The sequence below is a fragment of the Macaca thibetana genome, chromosome 5, assembly GCF_024542745.1.
Source record: "Macaca thibetana thibetana isolate TM-01 chromosome 5, ASM2454274v1, whole genome shotgun sequence".
Taxonomy (NCBI): Eukaryota; Metazoa; Chordata; class Mammalia; order Primates; family Cercopithecidae; genus Macaca; species Macaca thibetana.
In genome coordinates this window covers 147,917,921-147,941,512 of record NC_065582.1, presented here as the reverse complement: position 1 = coordinate 147,941,512, position 23,592 = coordinate 147,917,921, and the positions used below count along the sequence as shown (strand labels likewise).

At 39.0% G+C, this 23,592-nt stretch overlaps 1 protein-coding gene across 11 annotated transcripts in view; it reads right to left on the bottom strand.

Moving 5' to 3' along the window:
• The window catches only part of TLR6 (toll like receptor 6), a 34,962-nt gene that overhangs the window by 10,540 nt on the left and 830 nt on the right, over nucleotides 1–23,592 (bottom strand). Inside the window, exons 2-5 of one of the 11 annotated variants that reach the window (XM_050792051.1) lie at nucleotides 18,183–18,300; nucleotides 17,366–17,697; nucleotides 10,952–11,212; nucleotides 10,050–10,187 (exon numbers count right to left, since the gene is read on the bottom strand). The exons of 1 other annotated variant lie outside the window; for it this stretch is intronic. The gene's annotated coding sequence lies outside the window, so the exon portion shown is untranslated. Of the gene's footprint in view, nucleotides 1–10,049; nucleotides 10,188–10,951; nucleotides 11,466–11,485; nucleotides 12,067–16,347; nucleotides 17,698–18,182; nucleotides 18,301–22,428; nucleotides 22,886–23,128; nucleotides 23,394–23,592 lie in introns of those variants that run through there. 9 more of the 11 variants (XM_050792050.1, XM_050792049.1, XM_050792053.1 and 6 more) reach the window with 9 other exon arrangements.

The following is a 23,592-nucleotide window of genomic DNA, read 5'->3' as shown; positions in this document are numbered from 1 at the left end:
TGCAAAACTCATATATGATAGGGACTTGTATCCAAAATATGCAAAGAACTCTTAAGCTCCACAATAAGAAAACAAGCAACCTAGTTTTTAAATGGGCACAAAAATCTAAACAGACACCTCACCAAAGAAGATCTATAAAGAGCAAATACACATATAAATAGTTATTCGACATCATATTTCATCATGGTTTTGCAGATGAATACAGCAATGAAATTACACTACACTTATGAGAATGGGTAAAATCCAAAAACAACATCAAATGTTGGTGAGGATGTGGAGCAACAAGAACTCTCTTTCACTGTTGGTGGGAATGCAAAATGGTGCAGCCACTATGGAGGGCAGTTTCTTATAAAACTAAGCATAGTCTTATAAGATCCAGCAAATCACATTCCTGAGTATTTAACCAAAAGAACCTAAAATTTATGTCCATATAAAAGACTCCATGTGGATGTTTATAGAAGCTTTATTCGTAACTGCCAAACATTGGAAGCAACAAGATATCCCTCAACAGGTAAAAAGATTAACAAACTGGTACATTCACACAATAAAATACTATTCAACAATTAAAAAATGAGCTGGAGAAGCATTAAAATGGTTGAATAGAGGCACCTAGCACTCACCCCCTCTGCAAAGAAGGACCAAAACAGTGAGCAGATAATCACACATTGAATGAGCATCTAAGAGAGAACATTGGAATTCAGCATAGAAGTGACAGTGCACCTCTGAGGCATGGGAGAAGAGGGAAGTGAAGCAGCCAGCCCAGCTGGGACTAGCTCAGAACCAGGAGGAACTTCCCATTCCAGGGAAAGGATAACTGAGAGATCTTCAGAGGTCCACATTTCCACTATGGACTCCTGTAATTCTGGCCATGAGCTAGCTCCTTGGCCCTCACACGCCCTGAGGCTGTCTGGAACCTATGCAGTGGCATTGTTTCACAATGGGACTTCACATTGGGTCCCACATACCCCATACCCTGAGACCCAAAAAGCTTCAGCATAAGGCTCTTTTAAGAGCCCAGCCCTCACCATACACATCTTGTTCTGGGGCCCAACAACCCTGAATCTCCATACCCCTGAAGCCCCACTGATATTCTCCTACATCCACCTAGAGGGCTACAGCATTGATGCCAGCTAAGATCAGCAGTGCAGCTAGGTCCTCAGCACTCTAGCCCATGCAATGCCCTACATCCCAGGAAACAGGAAGCACAGTGCACCTAATGGCTCTCCCTGGGACAAAGGGAGTCAATGTGTGCATTCCCCAGAGCCTAAGAGCTACCTGCCCAGGGCCACCACCACTTACAGCAACCCCACCTTCTCTAGCAGCAGGACTACCACACATCTACACATGCCTCCAAGCGGCCTGAGGACAGGTCCACCATGCCCTCCGCTACTAGTGCCTGCCTGCCACTGCCATGGCCAACATTCATCCACGCATGCCACATGGGGTCCTGGGGACTGGCTTGCCCAGCTTGCTGCTGCCACTGCTGCTGCCTGTGCATACCACTTGGGGGCCAGAGGGTTGGCCCACTTTTGCTACCTCCATAGTTGATGCTACGTAAATTGTACAGGGGCCCAAGAACCTACCCTCCCACTTGGTCCATTACTGCCACTGCACACATCCAACTAAATCTCCTGTAGGCTCAAGGACCCATCACCACCAGTGCCCACATACATCACGTGGGGGCCTGACAACCGGCAAGCCTAGGCGACTGCTGCCACCACTGGTGCCTGAGAAGAGGCCTGCCTGGTTTCCCCATTCCCAGCAAAGCTTTGCCATAGCATCTGCTAACAACTGCAACCTAAGCCACTGAGGAACCCCAAATGCCAGCGATACTGATGACAGCTGAAGAAATCATACAGAAACTACACTGCTGTGCCCACTCAGAATCAAAGCCAAAGCACCCTACACTCAACTAACACTATAAAAACACCTAGAGGCAAAAGTCTTTCCCTGTGAAAGTCAATCCATAAAATTGGAAGCAGCAGCTATTACATCAGATGCATAGATATCAACATAAGGACACAAGAGATACAAAAGTGCAAGGAAACATGAAACCTCCAAAGGACACAATAATTGTCTAATAACAGATCCCAACAAAAAGAAAATCTATAAAATGCCTGAAAAATAATTCAAAATAATGATACTAAAGAAACTCAGTGAGTTACAAGAGAGCATAGATAAATAATACAAAGAAATCAGAAAAACAATTTATGATCTGAGTCAGAAATTCAACAAAGAAATTATATTAAAAGTAGAACCAAATAGAAATTTTGGAACTACAGAAGTCAATAAATGAAATAAAAAAATATAATCAAGAGCTTGTACAAACAATAGACTAGGCCAGTTGCAGTGGCTCACCTCTGTAACCCCAGCACTTTGGGAGGCCGAGGTGTGTGGATCACCTGAGTTCAGGAGTTCAAGACGAGCCTGGCCAAAATGGTGAAACCCTATCTCTACTAAAAAAAAAAAAAAAAGAAAAAATACAAAAATTAGCTGGGCGTGGTGGCGGGCACCTATAATCCCAGCTACTTGGGGGGCTGAGGCACAAGAATCACTTGAACCTGGGAGGCAGAGGTTGCAGTGAGCCGAGATCGTGCCATTATGCTCCAGCCTGGGTGACAAGAGCAAAACTCCATCTCAAAAAAAAAAAAATATATATATATATATATATATATATTTTAAAAAACAAGAAACAATAGACTAGATTGAGCAAAAGAAAGAATTTCTGAACTGAAATGTCTTTTGAAATAACCCAGTGAGGCAAAAAAAAAAAAAAAAAAGGAATAAAAAAGAATAAGGAAAGCCTACGGGACACCATTAAGCAAACAAAATTCACATTTTGGGAGTTCCAGAAGGAGAAGAGATGAGCAAAGGGATAGAAAGCCTAATTAATGAAATAATAGCTAAAAACTTCCCAGGTCTTGAAAGAAGTATAGACATCCAGATACAAGAAGCTCAAAAATTCCCAAATAGATTTAATTCAAAAATGTTCTCTCTGAGGAAGATCACAGTCAAACTCTCAAAAGTTGAAGACAAAAAGAGAATCCTAAAAACAGCAAGGAATAAAAAAGTCAAGTCATATATAAGAGTCTCCCCATCAGACTAAGATTTTTCAGCAGAAACTATAGGCCAGGAGAGAATGGGATAATATATTCAAAGTGCTGAAAGAAGAAACTGTCAGCCAAGAAGACTATACCCATCAAAGCTATCCTTCCATAATGAAGGAGAAATATTCTTTCCCAGCAAGTGACAACTAAGGGAATTCATCACCACTAGACAAGCCCTACAAGAAAAGCTTAAGAGAGTAGAACATCTGGAAGTGAAAAGATTATATCTACCACTATGAAAACATATGAAAGTATAAAACTCACTAGTAGAGCAAATACATAAATGGAAGAGAGAAAAGAGTTGAAGTTACTACTACAGAAAACCACCAAAGTTCAACGATAAACAACGAGAGGAAGAAAGGAACAAAAGATATACAAAACAACCGGAAAACAATGAGCCAACTGACAGAAATAAGTCCTTGCCTATCAGTGATAACCTTGAATGTAAAAAGATTAACTTCCTCACTTAAAAGATATAAACTAGCTGAATAGATTTTTTTTACTTATCCAACTATATGCTGCTTACAAGACACTCACTTCACCTTCAAAGACACACATAGACTGAAATTGAAGGAAAGGAAAAAGATATTCCCTGCCAATGGAAACCAAAAGCAAGCAAGAATAGCTATACTTATCAGATAAAACAGACTTTAAGTATAAAACTATTAAAAAAAGACAAAAAAGCCATTATATAATGTTAAAGGGATCAATTCAGCAAAAGGATGTAACAATTCTAAGTATATACGTGTCCCACACAGGAACACCCAGATGTATAAAGCAAATATTATTAGATCAAAAGAGAGAGATAGACTCCAATACAGTAATAGTTGGGAACTTCAACATCCCACTCTCAGCACTGAACACATCATTTAGACAGAATATCAGCAAAGAAACATTGGATTTAAACTGCACTTTAGACCAAATGGACCTAACTGATATTTATAGAACATTTCATCTGATAGCTGCAGAGTACACATTTTTCTCATCAGTGCATGGAACATTGTCCAGAATAGACCATATCTTAGGACACAAAACAAGTTTCAACAAAGTTTTAAAAATCAAATCATATCAAGTATTTTCTCAGGTCACAATGGAATAAAACTACAAATCAATAACAAGATGAACTTTGGAAACTGTATAAATACATGGCAATTAAGCAACATGCTCCTGAACAACCATTCGGTGAATGAAAAAATTAAATAGGAGGTAAAAAAATTTCTTGAAAAAAATTAAAATGCAAACACAGCACACCAAAGCCTGGGAGGTACAGCAAAAACAGTGCTAAGATGGAAATTCATAGCAATAAATGCCTCCATCAAAAAAAGTAGAAGGATTTGAAATAAACAACCTAACAACGAACCTCAAGGAAGCAAGAACAAATAGAAAAGCAAGAACAAACACTTCCTAATATTAGTAGAAGGAAATAAATACTAAAGCTCAGAGAACTAAACAAAAGAGATATTTAAAAATAGAAAAGATCAATAAAACAAAAAATTGGTTTTTTAAAAAGATAAACAAAATCGATAAACCTTTAGCTAACCTTAATAAACCAATGTCCAATAAACCTTAGACTAACCAAGACAAGAAAAGAAAGAAGACCAAAATAAATAAAATCAGAAATGAAAAAGGAGACATTACAACTGATACCACAGAAATACAAAAGATTGTTAGAGACTATTATGAACACCTATATGTTAACGAATTGGAAACCCTACAGGAAATGTGTAAATTTCTGGGTACATACAACCTACCAAGTTTGAGCCTGGAAGAAATAGAAAAATATGAACAGACCAATAATAAGTAATAAGTTTGAATCAGTAATAAAACATTTCCCAACAAAGAAAATCTCAGGACTGGATGACTTTACTGCTGAATTATGCAAAACTTTTAACAAATAATTAATACAAAATTTTCTCAAACTATTCAAAAAAATTGAAGATGAAGGTATTCCTCCTAACTCATTCTACAAAGCCAGCATTTTCCTGATACCAAAACCAGACAAGGGCTGTGTGTCATGACTCACATCTGTAATCCCAGAACTCTGGGAGGCTGAGGCAGGCAGATCACCTGAGGTCAGGAGTTCAAGACCAGCCTGGCCAACATGGTGAAACCTTATCTCTACTAAAAATACAAAAAATTACCCAGGCGTGTTGGCGGACACCTGGCATCCTAGCTACTCAGGAGGCTGAGGCATGAGAATCACTTGAACCCGGGAGGCAGATGTTGCAGTGAGCTGAGATTGTGCCACTGCACTCCACACTGGGTGACAAAGTGAGACTCAGTCTCAAAAAAAAAAAGAAAAGAAATCAAAAAAGTAATCCTATTTGCATAGTTACAAGACAATTACAATACCTAGGAATAAACTTAATCAAGAAGGCAAAAGGCCCCTACAAAAAGACTACAAAATACTGATGACAGAAATTGAGAACATAAAAAATGGAAAGACATCCCATGTTCATGGATTGGAAGAATTAATATTGTTAAAATGACCACACTACTCAAAGCAATCTACAGATCCAATGCAATCCCTATCAAAATACCAATGATATTATTTACAGAAATATAAAAAATAATCTCAAAATTCATATGGAATGAGAAAACACCCCAAATAGCCAAATCAATACTGAGGAAAAAGGACAAAACTGAAGGGATCATACTACTTGACTTCAAAAGATACTACAAAGCAAAAGTAGCATGGTATTAGTACAAAAACAGATACATAGACCAGCAGAACAGAATATAGAACCCAGAAATTAATCCACATATTTACAGTCAATCAATTTTCAACAAAAGTGCCAACAACACACATTGGGGAAAGGCCACTCTTCATATTCAGTCATATGTATAAGAATGAAACTAGACCCCTATCTCTCACCAAAGAATGAAACTAGACCCCTATCTCTCACCAAAGAATGAAACTAGACCCCTATCTCTCACCATATGCAAAAATCAATTCAAAACGGATTAAAGACTTAAATGTAAGACTTGAAAGTATAAAACTACTAAGAGAAAACAGAACAAATGCTTCAGGACATTGGTCTAGGTAAAGATTTTATGGCTAAGATTTCAAAAGTACAGGCAATGAAAACATAAATAGACAAATGGGACTATATTGAACTAAAATCTTCTACACAGCACAGGAAACAATCAACAGGGTAAAGAGATAACAGGGTTAAATGGGCAAAAATATTTGCAAACTATTCATCCAATAAAGACTAATAACCACAATATACAAAGAACTTAAACAACTCAACAGCAATAATAATAATAATCCTATGTAAAAGAAGGCAAAGGATTTGAATCGACGTTTCTCAAAAGAAGATACACAAATGGCCAACTGGTATATGAAAAAAATGCTTACCATGAATCATCAGGAAAGTGCAAATCAAAACCACAATGAGATATCATCTCATTCTAATTTAAATGGCTATCATCAAAAAGATGATAAATAGCAAATGCTGGTGAAAGTGCAGAGAAAAGGGAACTCTTATACACTGTTGGCGGGAATGTAAATTAGTACAGCCATTATGGAGAACAGTATGGAGGTGTCTCAAAAACCTAAGAATAGAACTAACATACAATCCAGCAACCCCACTTCTGGATGTTTATCTAAAAGAACAGAAATCAGTGTATCAAAGGGATACCTGCACCTCCATGCTGATTGCAGCACTATCCACAATAGCCAAAATATGGAATCAACCTAAGTGTCCATCAACAGATGAATGGATAAAGAAAATGTGATATATATACACAATGGAATACCATTCAGTCACTAAAAATAATTAAATCCTGTCATTTGCAGCAATATGGATGGACCTGGAGGTCATTATGTTAGCAAAATAAGCCAGGCACAGAAAGACAAATATTATGTGTTCTTATTCATCTGTGGGAGCTAAAATACTCACCTCAGCAAGGTAGAGAGTAGAACAATAGTTACCAGAGACTAAGAGGTGAGTTGGGGAATGAAGAGAGGTTGGTTAAAGGATAAAAACATACATTTAGATAAAAAGAACAAGTTCTAGTGTTCAGTAACACAGTAGGGTGACTATAGCTAACAATAATTTATTGTATATTTCAAAACAGCTAGAAGAGAAGATCTGAAATGTTCCCCCACCCACATACAAAATTATAAATGTTTGAGATGGTGGGTATCCTAAATACCCTGATTTTACACACTATGCATGTGTCAAAATATTATAGCTACCCCATAAATATGTATAATTATTTTGTGGGGAAGGAAAGAAGAAAGAAAGAGAAGGAAGGAAGGAAGGAAGGAAGGAAGGAAGGAAGGAAGGAAGGAAGGAAGGAAGGAAGGAAGGAAGGAAGGGAGGAAGGAAGGGAGGGAGGGAGGGAGGGAGGGAGGGAGGGAGGGAAGAAGGAATGAAGGAAGGAAGGAAGGAAGGAAGAAAGGAGAAGGAAGGAAGAAAGAAAGAGGAGGGAAGGAAGGAAAGAAAGGAGGGAGAGAGGGAGAGAGGAAGACAGAGAGAAAGAAAGTTAAAGAGAGAGAAAGTAAAAAAGAGAAAGAAACAGAGAGAGAAAGAGGAAGGAAGGAAGGAAGGAAGGAAGGAAGGAAGGAAGGAAGGAAGGAAGGAAGGAAGGAAGGAAGGGAGGGAGGGAGGGAGGGAGGAAGGGAGGGAGGGATGGATGATCCCTAAATCCATTTTGTTAGGTGAAAGAAGTAGAAGATGGCTTGGGCCCAGGAGGCAGAGGTGGTTGCAGTGAGCAGAGATTAAAAGGAGAGAGAGAGAGAAAAAAAAAAAATGGAGACTTTTTCAATAAATGAAGAGAAGTCCTTTTTGTCCATCTGCATTCATGAAAGATAAAATTTCTCAAGCTCTCAGCTCTCTGGGCAACTATATATGTGGTGGTGACCCGTCACAGTTTTTGATCAATCACATCAAAGGACTTAGGTTGCCCATCATGGTTTGACAGTGTGGATGGCAGCAGCAGTTATATAAGCCATTTATTTGTGAGCACAGTTCATCTGTTCATGAGTGTTTATGCATGCAACTGCCCTTAGCATATCTGAGTGTTCATGCTTGCAAAAATATGTATGTCACTATTATCTATTTTATTGCGTAAAGTGACTTATAAAATATTGTAATGTTTTCATATGTTTCTCAAATAAATCTCCTTTCAAAAATGTAAATGAATGTCTTTTAAAGAATGTTTAAAAATGTTTTTCAGAATTATAGTTTCAGGATTTTGATATTCCAGGATTTCAGCATTCAGGATTATGGCACTTGGGATTGTGTCTTTCAGGATTCTGACCCAAACCCAACTTTCTGATCCCCAACCCAATTTGGCCAAGGTGACATCAAAAGAAAAGGAAGGGGAGGAAGGTGGTTGGCAGGACATTGAGGGCTGGCTAGGAGGTGGATCTGCCTGCAACGTGATGGTCAAAGCCCTGTGGAGGACAAGAGGGATCAATCCTTTTGGGAGGGCAGATGAGGACTGGAATGAGGCTACATTTATATCTTAAGGGGAACTACCTACTTCCTCTACCTTCATGAACTGGACCTGACCAAAACTAGCTATAAGTGGCCTGGCAGAAATAATATCACCATTCATGGAGCCAGTGAGAAAATGCAACTAACCCAGGCCAAACTGGGCATTTGTGCCTTGCTGGGGGCTGGTAGCAGGCACACAAGCCCACAGATCCCATGTTTGTGACTGGGAAAAAGCGGTGGGACTAGAATTATTCTAAAGGGAAAGCGAGGAGCCAGTCTCAGAAACTCATATATATGCTTAGGAGTCTATTCCCCTTAGGCTCTGATCTGCACAGAAAAGCATCTGTGATCCCCCATGGAGGGCAAAAGCCAGCATGCCTCTGTGTGCCAGCACACAAGGCCAGACAAGTCTCCACGGCCACCCAGCTCCCACAGGGGCATCCTGGCTGCCTGTCCTCATGAACTAATCACCTTCCAGAGGCCCACACACCTAATACCATCATGTTGGTAATTAGGCTTCAGCATATGAATTTCGGAGAGACACAAACATTTAGGCCATAGCAAGGGCACATATACTGTGCTCTTTTTAATCCCAGGAGTGTTTTAGTTACAGAATCTCACTGTTGACACAATTCCCATTACAATGGGTATTTTTCCAACCTAGATTAGACTGCAAGCCACAAATTTAGAGAGACAGGATTCAGCACATGATAATCTGAAAACACCAAGTTCCAACAGCTAACACACTGACAAAATGAAAAAGTTTGTCAGGCTAAAGCTGCTGTAGGGAAGAGATAATTACTTTCTCAGGGCCCGGAAAGCCTCATTGCATTACAACAGATTACAGATGTTGATGTTCGTGACAATGATGCTGAGCGAACAAGAAAAGGTTACCTGGCTGAGGCACGGAGGCAGGTGCGTGAGCCCACACACCCCATGTTCATGATTGAAACAAAGGATTAGAACTGCCAGACTGGCTCAGAACCTTTTCAGGCCCTGTTCTACGTAGGAAAGCGTCTGTGAGCTTCTGGGGGACAAAAGCAGTCACCAATATTTTTAAAGTAGGGCTCTGTGTTGCAGAAATAATTAAGAGCAGATTACCAAAATGAGCACTGCTCACTGCTCAGTTTTATTTACAAAGGACCCACTTTTCACCATCAGGGGATATACTGGAACTAGTAAAGCACTCAAGAGATGAGTCCTTTATTTACAAAGGATCCACTTTTCATCATCAGAGGATATATTGGAAATAATAAAACAGGCAAGAGATGAGTCTTTTATTTACAAAGGATCCACTTTTCACCATCAGGGGATATATTGGAAATAGTAAATCAGGCAAGAGATGAGTAGAGTTTCAACCAACCATTCTTTGGAAGAGTGAAAACTGAGTTGGGGAACTTTTGTTACAGAATGGCATATGGTTAAAAGCTCTTCACTGATCCATATAATTTCTCCCAACCGCCCATCAGAACACCCACAGAGACACACATACGTTTGAAAATCCACTTTGCCACTGAAAACAAGGAAGCACAGAAATGTAATGGCAGGATCCAGGAGCATCTTCATTGTGAGCAAAAGTATTTAGCATATTTCTCTGGGTCACTGTTAGATCAAGTAGCAAAAAATAAACCTATATGGACATTTGAATAAGATCATTAATAAAGGATTTAATAGACACATAAATTGTACCCTACAAAAAGAGAACATCATATGTCTAAGTCTCTAGAGTTCACGGAGCATTTACTAAAATCAATGGTTTTTTAGGTCAAATACATATATCTTAAGTATCCCAAAACATAAATTATAAAAGTCATATTTCTGACTATAAAAGAAACTTTTAAAATCACATTTTAAAATGTTCTAAGAGGCCTGGCGTGGTGGCTCAGACCTGTAATCCCAGCACTTTGGGAGGCTGAGGTGGGTGGATCTCCTGAGGTGAGGAGTTCGAGACCAGCCTTGCCAACAAGGTGAAACCCTGTCTCTACTAAACAAATAAAAAAAAATTAGCCAGGTGCGGTGGTGCACACCTGTAGTCCCAGCTACTTGGGAGGCTGAAACAGGAGAACTGCTTGAACCCGGGAGGTGGAGGTTGCAGTGAACCAAGATTGTGCCACTGCACTCCAGCCTGGGTGACAAAATCACATTTTCAAATACAAACATTACAAATTATGATAGTCAAAAAGGTGGTCTGTATATGTTCCAGCTTCCTTTTCTTGCCTTTTAATTCCTGAAATGACCAAATATTTTTTAAAATATTAAGTTATATCTATATCTATCTATTAAAGTTTTATCTATATCAAGGGATCAATAGATAGATCCATAACACACTAAAAGGCAAGGGGACCCTTAGGGGACTGAAACCAAGAAGTCTCTGAAATCTGGAAAGGGACTCACCTATGATAGAATACTGGCCTCCCGAAGATGTCTACTTCTAATCCTCAGATTGGTGAACACGGTATGTCGCATGGCAAAGGAAAATTAATGTTGCCGATGAAATTATAGTTGCTAATCAGCTGATCTTAAAATAGGAAGATTATCTTGAATTATTTGGGTGGCCCCAGTGTAATCACAAGCATCCTTAAAAGTGGAAGAGGAAGGCAGAGAGGATGCCAGGGTGACGCGATATGAGAAGAACTTGGCCCAACCTTGCTGGCCCTGAAGATAAAGGAAGGGGACCATGAGTCAAGAAATGTCAGCAGCCTCTAGAAGTTTGAAAAGGCAAGTACCTGGATTCTCTCCTAGAGCCTCCAGAAAGAATGCAGCCTTGCCAGTCCCTTGATTTTAGCCCAAAAAGACCTGTGTCAGACTCCTATCCTACAGAACTGTAAGATAATAAATGAATATTGTTTTAAGCCACAAAGTTTGTGGTAATTTCTTACAGCAACAGTGGAAAATTACTAGAGACGGGGGCCGGGCATGGTGGCTCACCTCTGTAATCCCAGCACTTTGGAAGGCCAAGGTGGATGGATCACCTCAGGTCAGGAGTTCAAGACCAGCCCAGCCAACATGGTGAAACCCTGTCTCCACCAAAAATACAAAAATTAGCCAGGCGTGGCGGTGGATGCCTGTAGTCCCAGCTACTCAGGAGGCTGAGGCAGGAAAATCACATGAACCCGGGAGGTGGAGGTTGCAGTGAGCTGAGATTGTGCCGCTGTACTCCAGGCTGGGCCACAGAGTGAGACGTCTCAGGAGAGAGAGAGAGAGAGAGAGAGAGAGAGAAAATTAGTAGAGACTGGTTTGATCCAGCATCCCAACAAGCAGGCTATGAAAATAGATCAACAAGCACTTTCACAGGAAGCCCTAAATACAGTTGCACAATCAAGAAGCATGACACTGCAGAAAGCAAACACCATAATAGAAAGGAGCCAAACTCAAGATATGAAAGAAGTTATTATCCAACAAAACGGAAATAAAAGAGCAGAATAGGCATTTGTAATAGATATCCTCAGAAAGAGCCAAGATTCTTTTAAAAATAGAGTAAAAATAATGGAAACTAAAAACAATTATTGAAACAAAAAACTCATTGGATGAGTTAAGTTGCAAATAGCACCTCTAATGAGAAAATTAATGATAGAGAAGACCAAGGAGAATTTTCCCAAAACTCAGCACAGGAGGCTAAAGAGATAGAAAATATACTAAAATGCTAAAAGACATGGAAGACAGATCCATATCTGAATTCACAGAGGATGGAGAGTTTAAAAAGAAATTGACTCCAAAATAATAAAATACAAGAAGGATTATTTAGCAAAGAAAAGTAGTAAAATTGAGTGCTAAGTACCAAAAAGCATTGATGACAAAAATCTTAATAAAAATCTCAAGCTAAAAACTGCCAATGATAAGAAAGGAGTTGGCTGAAGGTGGGGTAGGGAGGGAGAGAGTGCACTAAAACCATGTAAGGTACTTGTCTGATTGAAAGGAAGCTATAGAAGCCAATTAACTCCTGATGTTGTTAGAAAAACATTTGTAAGTATATATATTATAAAATTAAGAGTAATTATGAGAAAATACACATGAAAGGGATAAATTTCAGTCATTTGTGGGGAAGGGATAGAGCTCAGAATGAAGAAACTCCAATCAATCTAGCTGTGTCCTGAAGAAATAACACAATGAGTAATTAGGATGTTTCTGGGATTGTAGAAATGGTCTATCATTAACAAGTCTGCAACAATAATTCACATGAGTAGGTCAAACAAGAAAAATAGGTGAGCATCTCTTAAAGGTGAAAAATTCACTTGATAAAATTCAGTTCTCATCTTTGATTAAAAATACAACTTTAAATATTTAAAAGACACTTTGAAAACTTGATAAAAAATACCTCAAAAATACAACTTTAGATATTTAAAAGATACTTTGAAAACTTGATAAAGAATACCTCAAATATCTAACTTTAATCAAAATCCCACCCCGAGGCATTCCTGTTAAAGTCAACATCAAGAGTGCACACATTGTTCTTTCTGGAAGTTTTAACCACTGTAATAAAGGAAAAAAAATGACAGGAAGAAATACTGAAATTAAGAAAGAAAATCATTATTATTTTTAGATTATAAGACTGTCAATGTGGAAAACCAAAGAGAAGTCATTGAAAAAATGTTAGCACCAATAAAAGAATACAGTGCCCAGCACAAAATAAATTATTATCATTACTATTTTCTTAAATACTTTCTTTTTAAGAGATAAGGTTTTGTTCCACTGCCCAGGCTGGAGTGTAGTGGCACAATCATAGCTTAAGATCCTGGGCTTATGCCAGCCTCTCACAGAGCTGGAGTTACAGGTACAAGCCACTCCTTCTGGCAAAAATAAATTATATTTTGAAAAAAATCCCTCAATTATCCAAAAATAGCAGGTTGTCAAATAGATTTTAGTATCTCTGTATAATTAAATAGTACTATGTACCCTTTACAAATAATAAAAATCAAATTGCATAAAAATATTTCCCTATATGTGACAAAATGCAGTTTATTTAAAAAGTACCAAAGTAAATATGTACCTATGCAAGTAGAAAAATTAATAAGATACATATCAAGATATGAACAGTGATTATCCTTGCACAGTAAGATTATAATGGAATTTTATTTTCCTCTTAGTTTTTATCTATATTTTTCAAACTTTTAACATTCAAAATTAAGTTTACTGTACTATTTACTGAATAATTTGCCAAAAATCAATTGCCAATAATATGAATAACGTCCAATCTCACAAAAAATAAAACTGCATGTTAAATCAAAAAAGCACATAACATCTAGATGAAACTCATGATCTTGAATTAGATCTCAGTTAAGACAGACTTGCTACAAAACATATTCAGTAACAAGAGGAGGGACAGGTTCTATGATGGACCAGCTATTAGACGCTATTAAGAAATACATTTTAATTTTTTATAATGTTATTTGGCTATTTTAGGAAAATGTAATTTTTTTAGAGATAGACAATAAAGCATTTAGAAATAGGTTACCAGAAGCTTGTTATTTTTACTATAAGATATTTAAGCATAAAAAGATAAAGGGGGTCAAAGGAGGATTCTTGTTTCTTAAAAGATTTTTTAAAAGGCAAGATTTTTTTTTCACCTATCAAATAGGGAAAATTTAAAAATATAATATCTGGGTTGGTAGGTGGGAACTAAAATAAGAACCCTCATTTACCACTTAGGCAGGAATGAAAAATTAGTACAACCTTTCTAAAGGGCAATTTGGTAATTTATATACATTTCTTAAAAATATACCTCCCTTTATTTTAGCAATTCCACTACAAGGAATTTTCTAAAGAAATAGTCAAAAATAACACACAAAAGGTATGACTATAAGGATACTCATGACATAATGAAATACTGAAAAAATCAAAATGTCTAATATAGAAAATGGTTAAATCAGTTATATATAATTAAATAATATGCAGCCTCACATACTGTACTTTGAAAAAATGATAATGTTAAATGAATACAGTAATAGAAAATTATGGCCAGGCGTGGTGGCTCACGCTTATAATCCCAGCACTTTGGGAGATTGAGGTGGGTGGATCACGAGGTCAGGAGATCGAGACCATCCTGGCTAACATGGTGAAATCCTGTCTCTACTAAAAAATACAAAAAAAAATTAGCCGGGCGTGGTGACGGGTGCCTGTAGTCCCAGCTACTCGGGAGGCTGAGGCAGGAGAATGGCGTGAACCCGGGAGGCAGAGCTTGCAGTGAGCCGAGATTGCACCACTGCATTCTAGCCTGGGTGACAGAGTGAGACCCTGTCTCAAAAAAAAAAAAAAAAAATGTGTGTAGTAGGACTCTAATTTTGGAAAATATGATTAAAACCTGACATATACATAAAAGCTAGAGGACAAAAAATGTGATGAAATATACCAAATACTAATAATAATGGTTCTCTGAATCTCTGAATTATAGATGAATTTAATTTTCTTTCTTATACTTCCAGATATCCCTAAAATGTCTCATTTTGAGCACCCTTTATAATCCAAAAAAGTTATCATAAGACAATTTAAGAGTTGTCTTTATAGTTGTGTAAAAATATTTTATATTTAAAGAAACATGCTTGTTTTATTTGCAATACTAAAATATAAAGATGGAGAACTTTCAGATAATAGTAGATAACTGACATTCATAGATGAGGACCCACCCTACAGGTCCCTAGCAACCAGACCCATGGTGTCTGGGTTCATGAGACTGAAAATCAGCCACCAGATGGGAAAGCTGGTCAGTTGTCCTTATAGTATCCTGCCACAAAAACGCAATACTCCTCCAGAGGCATTCATACCCTGAGGCAGTTCCTAGGGTATACACTAAACGAACAAGATAGTAACTTTTATATTTATTGGGGAAAAAGGAAGGAAAAATGGGAAGATGAGAGTGGAAGATTAGAGAGTTCAGTTTTTTAAAGAAAGTAAAAATAAATAAACAGGTAAAAGCTCTTGATTTTTAAAATGCATCAAATAAGAAGGGTGAGGAAATAGATGAAATAAGCTATATTTCAGAAAAAAAGGGTAGACAAGACCTATGAAAATTAAAACTACAAGGAAGAATAGACCAGAAAAAAAAAAAACAAACCATTAAGTGAGATAAGTGGAGGAAAGATCACATAATCAAGTCAACAAATAGGCAAGAAAAACATTGCTTCATTTGTCAAACTGAAGGTGGAGGGACCTGGAGGAAGGCAATTGCTAGACTGTGCCAGATTCAAGGTTGTGAAGGGCTTGATCCCGGCCACTTCCTCCATTTAATAAATGTTTATTCAGAGTCTATTTTTCTGCCAGTGCCATGCTACGCACTAGGCACCAGGGATATAAATATGAATCAGACTGACATAATTCCTGCTTTCAAAAAGCTTATGAATCAGGGACAGACACAGACTAGCAAACTATTATAGTACCAAACGACAAGGGAGATCAAACACATGTCTGCTGTAAAAACGTATAATACATAGGTGCCATATCAGTGGTATATATAAATTACTGTTAAATGTTACTGAAAACAATAAACTAGAGAAAGATGAAAAGAGAAAATTCACCAGGTCAAAGCAGAAGAAATAAATAACATTAGTTTTTTTCCTCATCACCACAAGTGCTAGTTGTTTTCCATCTTTTCAAGACAGCTGTAAAGACACTGCTTTTTATCCTGCTTGTGAAATTCAAAGGACATTTGCAACATTTACAAAAAAAAACACTTCAAATCATTTTGCAAAAATTTTAAGGAAACGACCTATTTCCTGTATAATGAATGGTTAGCAAACTTGCTTACTTGAAGCACCTGTGCCATAATGTGAAAAAGTCACAGAAGTCTTTTTACTTACCAAGATCTCTTTTTCAGAAGAAGAGAAAATAACTTGTAAATGAACGGAAATACGATTGTAAATGCTTGACAGACACAAGTTCCTAGTTTAAAATTGAGTAAAGCGATACCTTAGAAACAGATTGGTGCCATCTGTTGGCGCATACTGGAATTACTCCTACGTATATACTTCCCTTTGAAAGGTCAGGAGGTATGTGAGTTAGCAGGCTTTTCTGGGCTACAGACTAAACCAGTGATCAAATTTTCTAATTCGTGTGAGGAAGCAACTTACAAACATTTCAATGTGAAGAAAAATATTTTTCTAAGGTAATACTTCTCTGTAAGAGTTTACAGCCTGGATATTACATTTGTCACCCAAGTGGAAAGTTATTTTAAACAGCCTGTTTTCTATTATCATCATATTTAACATTTCAAGAATAATTGCAGTTTCCCTTACCAAGTGATTTTGAGCATTATTTTAGCTGGATGAGATACTATAAAATAAAATAAGTATAGTTCCACGATTTGGGGTTTTTAAAAATCAACTTCTAAGGAAAGTTTACTGGTTGATACACATTTATGATGACATATTTAGCCATATCTAGAAGGACTCATACCCACATTCTGATCAACATTTGGTGTTATTAAATGGTTTAGATTTTAATTTAGGAATAATAAATAACACTGAAATCCTACAGGACTCATTTACAAATCAATTTTCTAAAGACCATTTAGAAGAATTTCAGAATGACATCAACAAAGGCTGATTACCAGAAGTCTCTGGTTAAGCAGAGACTTCCGGTGGACTGTAAACCCTTTTCCCCAGACTTCTCACTTAACTGAGTTCTGAAAAGAACAGAAAGCATGAGTAAAACAATCATTCCATAATTTATCTCAATGTCTGGCACGATCTCATCTTTATTTAAAAAAAAAAAAAAAGACAACAAGGTAAGACCTTACAATTCGGCTAATGACAAAGTTGGACACCTCGGTAAGAATCATTTCTGCTTTCAGGAGGAAGAGAAAGGCTGACTTCTTACCATTCATCCTTACTCATCAAACATAACAGGAAGTCTCTGGGGAGGCTCAGTAAGAAGTGGATGGATCTCTGCTCCACTGACAAAAGGAGACAGCCAGAAAGCAGCAGGTATCTGTGACCCTGGGAAACCAGATTTGTGAAACAAGCCAAGGGAAAGGGCTGGCTGTGGCTTTGAGGGAATTTCAAGTAACCGTGGACTAACGTCTTAAGAAAACACACAACCATCACTGCAGATCTGGGCACACTGACATGTCATTAGGAGATTGCATCACATCACCAACATTCAGGAACAAGGAGACCATTCTTGTCGAGGCTGTCATAACTCAGAAACGTCTGCAAGGGGATGACAAAAACACAAAAATCAAGTAATAGCGAAGACAGCAATGACAGTTAAGCAAACAAAGAAACAGACAGTACTGGGCCGAACTCCCCACTTGGCCACTTACTGTGAGGCTTGGGACAAGTTCCTCAACCTCCATTTATTCATCCACAAAATGGGAGTACTTTTAGGAAAGATACTGAATTTAAAGTGGCTGGAATAGTGCCTGACATAGAAGAGAAGTCATAATAGTAAGGAATTTGGTGTAAATCATATGGTTTTTTGTACGCTGAGGGGTAAAGATTTCAGGATATACTATGAAGTGAAGAAAATCAAGGTGCAGGCTGGGCACAGTGGCTCATGCCTGTAATCTCAGCACTTTGGGAGGCTGAGGTGGGTAGACTGCCAGAGGCCAGGAATTCAAGACTGGCTTGGCCAACATGGTGAAACCCCGTCTCTACTAAAAACACAAAAATTAGCTGGGTATAGTGGCAGGTACCTGTACTCCCAGCTACTCGGGAAAATGAGGCAGAAGAATCACTGGAACCCGGAAGGTGCAGGTTGCAGTGAGCCGAGATTGCCCCACTGCACTCCAGCCTGGGCAGAAGAGTGAGACTCTGGCTCAAAAGAAAAAAAAAGAAAGAAAGAAAATCAAGGTGCAGAACCGTAAGAAGAGTATGACATCAATTGTATAAAATCTAGCCTATTATACATTTACACAGGTTATCTTCTTGCCAGGCATTGCTGTGACTACTTTCCAAGTATGAACGTATTAAGGTGCTGTGAGATAAGTACTGTTACATCATCTCCACTTAGCACCCGGGCAGGAGCAGCTGAGTAATGTTTCCGGCTTGCGCTGCTGGTCAGTGGTGGGACTGGGGTTCGAACCCAAGCAGTTTGGCCCCAGTGCCTATGCACTTCAGCATTACACCATGCACGCTGCTTTAAAAGACACCCTGTGTCCTCGTAAGACACACAGAGAAGAGAGACACAGAGAAGCGGAGCATTTGCAAACAGAGGCAGAGACTGCGGTATTGCAGTCACAAGGCAAGGGATGCCTGGAGCCGCCAGAGGCTGGAGAGAGCATCACCCTATGAACACCTTGATTTTGAACTTCTGGCCTCCAGAACGCTGAGGGAACAAATTTTTGTTGTTTTAAGCCACACAGTCTGTGGTGATTTGTCATGGTAGCCACAGGAAACTTAATACAAGGGTCTACATACGTGTGTTGATAGAGGCATATGAATCTTTTTTTCTCAAAGGATACATAAGAAATGTTCACCTTTGAGCAGAAGAACTAAGAGAAATAGATTATTGGCCTTTTTTTTTTTTTTTTTTTTTTTTTGAGACAGGGTTTCGCTCTGTTGCCCAGGGTGGAGTGCAGTGGCATGATCATAGCTCATTGCAGGCTTGACTTTCTCTGCTCAGGTAATCCTCCCACCTCAGTCTCCCAAGGATCTGAGACCACAGGCATCCACCAAAATGCACAGCTAATTTTTATATTTTTTTGCAGAGACAGGGTTTTGCCATGTTGCTCAGGCTGGTCTGGAATTCCTGGGCTCAAACAATCCACCCACCTCAGCCTCCTAAAGTGCTGGAATTACAGGCTTGAGCCACCCCACCTGGCCTCTTCACCATTTTATGCTTTTTGTCCTGTTTGGATTCTTCACTATATATATGTATATATATCTTAATTTTTTAAAAAATAGTGTCACACTGGGATAAGTATTATAAATATAATCTGAGGCCACCAAATATACTGTCCCAATACAGACACAGGCAAAACATTATTTTGATGATTTTTACTTTTTAAAAATATTCTTTGCCTTTCTCCAGATAATAAATAAATAAATATTAGTGTCTACCAACAGCTTTAAAGTAAGTTCTGTGACAGTTATCAATATCATAAGATACACATACGACAGAGATAAGATTGATAATTTTGGCTGGGCGCAGTGGCCCACACCTGTAATCTCAGCACTTTGGCAGACCGAGGCAGGCAGATCACCTGAGGTCAGGAGTTCAAAACCAGCCTGGTCAACATGGTGAAACCCTGTCTCTACTAAAAATACAAAAATTAGCTGGATGTGGTGGCTGGCGCCTGTAGTTCCAGCTACTCAGGAGCCTGAGGCACGAGAATCACTTGAACCCAGGAGGGGGAGGTTGCAGCGAGCTGAGATCGCACCACTGCACTCCAGCCTGGGCAACAGAACGAGACTCCGTCCCCCCCCACACACACACAAATTTGATAATTTATATATTAAGTATTGGCAGTAAACCTAAACTTCTCTGCTGAATTTAAAAAAAAAAAAAAAAAAGACAAGCCACAGTCTGGGAGAAGGTATCTGCAACACGTGTAATCACAAAAGGGTTAATATACAAAATATATAAAGATTTCCTACAAATCAATTTTAAAATGACTAATGACCCCAATGGGGGGAAATGAGCAAAGGAGATCAGCAGATGGATAACAGAAAAGGAAACAGAAGTAGCTCAAACACATGGGAAGGTATGCATCCTCATTAGAACATGGGAAAATACAAATTAAGACAACCAGGAGACACTATTGCACACCCCTCAGGTGGACAAAATTTAAAACATCTCGTAATACCAAACGGTGGCCAGAACGTGAAGAAATAGAAGCACACATACATGTCCAGAGATTCTGATGTAAGTGGTCTGGGAGGAGCCGGGCATACGTTTTATTTCGAAACCTCTTTAGGTGAGTAGATTTCATTCTAACCCCATGAAGATCAGGGGACCGAGACCTACACACTGGCCTGAGCACAACGCCCTCTAGTGGTCTATATTTTCTCGGGCACACCCTTTACATCCCAGGGCCTGGAGGTGGTGCAGGCCCTCACTGCTACTTCCAGATCACTTTCCTTCCTCCAAACCCACCCCTTCTCGTTGCAGTCATCTACTGAGCCCCATCGCTTCATCAGGTATTCTAGCACTACTCACTATTTCATTCCGATACCACCCTTTTCATAATTTTAGTGATTTCCATAGCTACATAGAGACTCTTCCATTCACCTGGCCTCTGAGTTCTTGGAAATTCTCTCTTCTAATAATCTTGTCCTGCACCCTACCTCAGTCATGCATTCCCTTATGATATCCTAGATATCATCATTATCAGTGGCTGCACCCCCTCCATAATCTCAGCTGCCTGAATCCCACTTTCCATCTGTCACCTCCAACTCTTCCTCTGATGCCAGTGATTCCCCAGCCCCACTGCACTGGATTGAAAGATCATGCTCCATCCTCTTCCTTATTCTTCTGTAGCTACCTACTCCTCTTTCCTCAACCCAGTTTAAATCCAACTCTCCATTAGACTACACTGAGCTTGAGTGGCTGAATACACACCCATACTGACTGGCTTACTTGAAATTTATGACTAGGTTCCAGCCTCAAGAGAGAGCAGTGATCCTCCTACCCTCCTTACTACCCTTCCCTAGCCCCTTCACTCTCCTACTCTCCTCTCTCACACCTCCTCTTGTCTCTTACACTTCCAAAATCTCCTTCTTGTGTCTACGTCCTCTTTATCTCTTTGTTATGGAATACCCAAGGCTCAGTTTTGGACCACTTCTCTTCTAAATCCATGCATTCTCATCCGGGTCCATGGCTTCAAAACCATCTGCTTACTGATGTCTCCTCAATTACCAGCTCCGACCCAGACTTCCCTGAACTCCAGACTCTCACATTCAACAGCCTACTAAATAGTTGCTAAAACATTCTTGTTGAAAACCAACATTCTCATGCAATGATGCTTCATTTTCACAATGAAAATAGATGCTACCAGAGGAGCATTTCCACATCTTCCCCTGAAATTCTACAAGTCTCCCCTGCACGAGTTCTACATGAACTCTCCCTGTCCTTCAGAATGAACTCTGTGCCACGAGCCATCCCCTTCCCACTGAGCACTGGGTCCCCCTCCTGCTCATCTACTCAAGGAAATCACTCTTGCAATGATCTTCTCTCTACTGCATCAACATTTTTCTGCTCTGATGTATTATTCCAATCATCTTTTTTTTCTTTTCTTTTAGATAAGGTTTCACTCCCATCACGCAGGCTGGAATGCAGTGGCACGATCTTTGGCTCACTGCAACCTTCACCTCCCAGGTTCAAGGAATTCTCATGCCTCAGCCTTCTGAGTAGCCTGGATTACAGGTGTATGCCACCACTCCCAGAGAGGGAATGGATGGGGTTTCAAACATATCTAGCATTTTTTTCTTTGCAAAGAAAATTCTAAAATACTGCAAAAAATTTGTTAAATCTAGGTATTATCGTATTCCCTACATTTTTTACACAAATAAGTATTTGTCATATTATTATTTTCTTTTCTATATGTTTTAACTATTCCAGAAAAATTTTAAATGAACTTAAAATGTTTTACAATACAAATAAAATAACTGAAATAAAATCTGGTAGTCCTGGAAGCAGCTACATGAGTAAAAGGGCGAAATCTGCAGTTGGTTAAACAAAAAACAAACTCATTGCCAGGATAGTTTGGTTTATTTTCTTCATCGGATAGGTGTGGTTTGGGTCAAAGGAGAAGATGAACTCAGCCCTCTAAAAAGAGAAGATCTGATTGGGCTGTTACAGCTCAGCAGGGCAGGGAAGGCAGGTTAGCAAAGGTGCTTGCTGTCTCTGGGCGGGAGCAGAAGTGCCAGTCACAGACGTTTGTGTATATGCTACACCAAAACACACCTGTTGCAAGTGGAACGTAATTTGATAATACTCACAAAGCCAGAACTGGAAGGGATGGTGTAGAGCAATGCTATTGATTGTAGAGGTGGAAAAACTGAGTTACAGAAGCCAAGTGTTAACGTTCAAAGTCTTGCTCAATTCAAAAAGGCTATTGATCTCAATTTAAAGCAGTTTCCACCCACTCTCACATTAAGACAACTTTCTAGTTTTTCTGTGAATTTAAAAATAACAGGCTGGGTATGGTGGCTCACGGCTGTAATCCCAACACTTTGGGAGGCCGAGGTGGGCAGATCACTTGAGGTCAGGAGCTCGAGACCAGCCTTGCCAACATGGCAAAACCCAGTCTCTACTGAAAACATGAAAATTAGCCAGGCATGGTGGCAGGTGCCTGTAATCTCAGCTACTCGGGAGGCAGAAGAATCGCTTGAACCCGGGAGATGGAGATGGTGCCTCTGAAGCGCAGCCTAGGCCACAAATCAAGACTCTGTCACCCTAAAAAACATAATAAAATAAATATTCAGTAGCTTAAAAAATTATTAATATGAAAATATTTAATGAAAAATTAAAGAAAAAATATAATTGGGCGCGGTGGCTCATGCCTGTAATCCCAGCACTTTGGGAGGCTGAGGTGGGTGGATCACCTGAGGTTAGGAGTTCGAGACCAGCCTGGCCAACATGGTGAAACCCCGTTTCTACTAAAAAATACAAAAATTAGCCAGGTGTGGTGGCACGCACCTGTAATCCCAGCTACTTGGGAGGCTGAGGCAGAAGAATTGCTTGAACCCGGGAGGCAGAGGCTGCAGTGAGCTGAGATCATGTCACTGCATTCCCGCCTGGATGACAGAGCAAGATTCTGTCTCAAAAAAAATAAAGTAATAAATTAATTAATGTATATGGAAGAAACTGGAATACAAGTAACAACCTAATTGTCTGTCAAAAAGAGAATGATTGAATGAAATATAGTTACAAACATATAACAATATGTAAGACAAGTCTTAGAAGAGTGGTTTTGGTTGATATGTATTGACCAAGAAAGATGATTATAATATGTAATAGGGGAAAATTTACAAAATATGTCAACATCTCACCATTTTTATAAAAAAGCAAACAAAAAGCTGTTTATGCACACTTGTATTTATATACGCTTAGAAAAGCTATGGTAGGATCCACACACTATAAAAAATGGTAGTGATATTGAA